Source organism: Setaria italica, chromosome IX (genome assembly GCF_000263155.2).
Source record: "Setaria italica strain Yugu1 chromosome IX, Setaria_italica_v2.0, whole genome shotgun sequence".
Taxonomy (NCBI): Eukaryota; Viridiplantae; Streptophyta; class Magnoliopsida; order Poales; family Poaceae; genus Setaria; species Setaria italica.
The window spans coordinates 36,916,477-36,921,052 of record NC_028458.1 but is presented as its reverse complement, the minus strand read 5'-3'; the positions used below and the strand labels follow the sequence as shown (position 1 = coordinate 36,921,052).

At 36.9% G+C, this 4,576-nt stretch overlaps 1 long non-coding RNA gene and 1 pseudogene across 1 annotated transcript; both read right to left on the bottom strand.

Moving 5' to 3' along the window:
- Positions 1 to 386: 386 nt before the first annotated feature.
- Positions 387 to 3,017, bottom strand: LOC111255923. The gene is made up of 2 exons (XR_002676075.1): positions 2,582 to 3,017; positions 387 to 2,314 (listed from the first exon to the last, which is right to left on the bottom strand). It is a non-coding gene; the product is annotated as an uncharacterized LOC111255923 (long non-coding RNA).
- Positions 3,018 to 3,171: 154 nt separating this feature from the next.
- LOC101773235 overlaps positions 3,172 to 4,576 on the bottom strand; it is a 2,570-nt pseudogene continuing 1,165 nt past the window's right edge.

The following is a 4,576-nucleotide window of genomic DNA, read 5'->3' as shown; positions in this document are numbered from 1 at the left end:
GTAAGGCAGGAAGGAATGTAAGATTCATAGATGCGTTTATTATGGAGAACATTTCTCTTTCTGAGTTTTAAATCTGTGCGGAAAAGTAGTCATCTGGAGGCGTACCTGGCAAAACACAGGACGCGTTTTCAGCTGTGGAGGCGCGTGCTCTAGTCTGGATGGGTGGTACGTTTGACGGTAATGGGCATTGTTACTAATGTACATTATCCACAAAGATAGAACAAAGAGCAAAGATTAAACAGAAAAAGACATGTATATGAACACAGAAACGCTACGAACTTATTGTTAAACACGGAGCATAAATATCAGCTGAATTTCAAAGGGCAATGTTACGAGGTTCAAATGTAGGTACATGAATTTCCAAACAAAGCAAGAACAGAGTGTGGTTTCAAACTTTCAATGGGATATAATAATGAGATAAAAGGTGGGCCACGTAGAAATTCTTCTCTTGTACTTGTAACATTGACTAACTTACTTCTGGCTACATCAGAACCACCAGGTGGGCCTGCAATGTCACTTCTTTTTGTTTAATAATTTACCATGTCACTTCTGAAAAAAGGCAAATGTCAGCAATACACCATCCAAGTATATATATTATCTGTTACATCACCAATAGAAATTGAAGGACTAGGTGGGCTTCGAGTACAGCAGCTTCAAAGGCCTTGAGCACAAAAGTAAGGTTGCTAAGAATTCTCCAGCAAATCTTTCATGAACTACAATGTCTGGATTAGAAACATCCCAACAAAACACTAGAACAGATAAGCTTTTCCTTAATAATGCTACAAGTATGTATTCTCAACAGCCGTAACACTATACAGACCTACCTGCTAGTTTTCCTTAATAATGCAATAAGGCAACAAAATGTAATCTTGTGTGCACAGAAATCAATTGCAAACCCGGAGCCCACATTTGTATAAGCTTTTAAAGGAACTACTAATAAAATGATAGAGTATATTGATTGTCAGTGCCATTAACAAATCAGTTACCCCTGCAGAATCAAAACCTCCCCTACTTCCACAAATACCAGCATACCAGATAAAAAATTGCATTGGGAAAAAACAATTTCTCCAAAAAAGATTAAACACAATATGGTTGTATGAGCATGCGCAATGAAACAAATATGTATGACCATGCAGATCAACACCAAATAGCCCACTTTTGGGACTTGTATGTTTGATTTTCACACCCTTCGCCTAAACCACTTTCCTTTACATGATAATATCCCTTTACAGAAGTGCAGGCAACATTGCACGTTGAAAGCTTATCAAAGCAGAAAATTGTTCAGGATTTCCCTTTGCAATAACCATGTAATGGATTAAAATCTTGTAAACAAATTGGCACTGCATCATAACACAATATCCTTACAGAGAATCTGTCTGAAATGGACCCCTTGATCATGGAAGCAATGATCTGACATAAGAGAATATGCATCAATTTATAATTACAATTATTGAGTTGTACCCTGCAATGCATTTTTCCCAGTAATCTAATAATACTCCATTTATGCATGGAGTATAAAAACAATTTTAGACAGTTTAAAACCACCAAGTGTTGAACACAAAACCTGTTACTGACACAGAACAAGCATATCATGGAATGCTAAGTAATTGTAAATGTTCCCTAAGATAGATCTTCAAATAGATTTCAAGCATACATGGGATATTACTATTCCAAGTAATGATAACCATTCACGGAACAGCACCTTATCCTATGCGTGAATGCATGATTTCTTAGGCAAACACTCATATATGGCCCTAATGATAGTATAGCACAATTCTGCTGGTTAAGGTAATAGCTTCTAGCTCTACTCCACATTTTACCATTTCTATATGATTTTTAACTTAAACAATCTGCATACTGTAACGTGTCTTGAAATAATGACTTCTTAACTTCAATAGAATGAATCTGTAAACTCTATGCAAGCAACCCATAACTGCCGACCTCAATAACTGTTACTTTTGAAGGGTGGGTATCAATTGCATTTTAACTTACTGATAATTTGAGCACTGTTTACCATAATGTGCATAAAACAGCTAAGACTGTTGGTTGCCTCATTAAGTGAAAGGAACAGTAATAAAAAATATATTTTAGTTTACCTTGTCACCATCATCTCTCAAAGTCTTCATCCTCAAAACAAGGATTTTAAAAAAAAGTTCCAGTAGCACTTACCAAAGAGGGAGCATGCCAGTTTTGTGAAAAATCACGCAAACAGACAGATCACCTTTTTGTCTTTGGATCATAAACCAATCCAATTTGACCTTTTTTATCCAGCAACCGTCATTAGTTTGGAACCGCAATTCTGACCCTGCTTGACCTTAATTTCGAACAAAAAGATCATTATAAATCTTCAGGTACAAGTTTGAGGTAAGTACATACTAGTAGCCACACCAGACAGCTCTTTTGTGTTGCTATACTTATATTTTATAAGTAATCAAACTAAGTGCTCTTTAGGTCGTTGTTCTATTGTTTGTGAGCATAAGGTATGGAAGCTCACATGGAAACTACAGTTCATTAATGTTGTGATGAATTATCTTGGCACACTATCCTAAAACCAAAAAAATATTGAAAACGAATGAAGTACCAATGGAAGTTCGATGGAAATGTCACCACATTTATCGCACTGCAAACCATGTGGCAGACTCCTCCATCTACATGACCCTATGGAAGGATGCTTTACAAGCCTCCAACCTCGGCCCTGGAAAGTTCATGAGAAGTATCAGATTTCCTTTTTTCCAGTTTTTGCTGTTGCAAAATTTGTCAAGAACAATCTGAAAGTGGAACTGTCCATTCACAACAGCTGCTACTGAATAACAGAAAAATGCATTAGGAAGTCAGCACACTAGACAAAACAATGTCAAGACTCAAAGAGTATATACAGATGTTTCACTCTCCATACTCACAAATTTTCATGACCTTCGGAGACAAATATAGCAAAACACGAGTAAGACCATTGACACCACAAAGACTACCATTTACACAACATCACTTCCTGAAGGAGACTTATATGTACCTTTGAGATAACACTAGCTGTTTGCACATGCTTTGATCAAAATATTGTAATGTTCAGTCATAAATTCAATCAGGGATATTGGTACAGTGTTAAACATAAAAAATAAGCTAATGCAAAGCTAAAAACACAAAGGCATTTCAGTATGAAGAACAGAAACAGAATGAGAGTGTCGCAAAATTTCAGAAATCTTGGCATATCTGTAGTACAAAATTTCCCCACTAACTCTTTTCACAAGTAATACTACATATAAAGTACTCCAACACCTCAAACCCTTAATGAGATTTCCCAACTTACAACAATTTCAAGATAGAAAGATATGAAAATGTCACCAAGAAAGTAACTACAATAGCTATCTGGAAGTAACAGCATGGGTAACCAAACTCCTCAATTCAGCTAGATGTTCATCAGTTGAGATGTTCAATGTTAACCTTAGGTTAGTCAACAAAGCCTCCTGCTCCCAGCTAATTGACCCACAAGCATACAAGGCTAACATTGTTGCACGATAAGCATGCAACTCCAGTAAATGGGTTTCTTCCCTTGATCCATGGTTATCATGTTGTGATGTTTCTCTTTCAGATGTAGAAGCCTCATCATCATCAGTTCTACTACAGATATCTCCAGTTTGGTAGACCAAATTATAATGCTGTGATTTATGGGGGCTACTGTTAGGACTACAGCTAGCAACAGAGGATGATATACTCTCAGTGTCACTAAAATCTTCAGCTGTTATAGTATGCCCTTTATAACTAGCATGCGTGTATTTCTCACCCAGCATAAAGCATGGGGAATCAACAGCATCTACCTTTTCAGCCAAACGGAGTGAACCTCTATCAACCAGCTTTGAGTGTCTTCCATCTCTATGCGGTGTCCGCAATTTCTTTGTGATTTCACTGCATTGAGGATGTGTTTTTATAGCAGACGACTTTCTCTTTATGCCTCTAGATGTAGCACCCTCAAAAGCATTCTGGTTTTCAAGTTGAATATGGCTGTCCATTACCAAGTTGCACGACGGGAAACTTTAAATTTGCCGAGTGTTTCCTTTTTGCCGAGTGTTTTTTTTCGGACACTCGGCAAACAAGCTCTTCGCCGAGTGCCAAGCTAAAAACACTCGGCAAAAAAAAAACACTCGGCAAATCGTGGCTTTGCCGAGTGTCAAATAAAAAACACTCGGCAAAGCCCCCTCTTTGCCGAGTGTCAAAAAAAACACTCGGCAAAGAGGGGGTTTGCCGAGTGTCAAAAAAAACACTCGGCAAAGAGGGGGGTTTGCCTAGTGTTTTTTTTTGACACTCGGCAAAAAAATAATTTTTTTTCCTCTTTTCACCATGAAATTTTTTCTACTCCACATATACAACATGTGGTACTCCATGTTAAAATTTGGTATATTTTTGAATTTATTTGCTATATTTAATTAATTAATTGCATTTCAAGGGAATTTTTTGTATAAGTCAAATTTGAACTGCAAGTGATTCAAATTATGGAATAAAATGAGTTGAAAAATGATATTCATGTTATTTGGACCAATTTGAGACCTGACCCATGAAATGAAAAGAAATTTCGAACATCTGT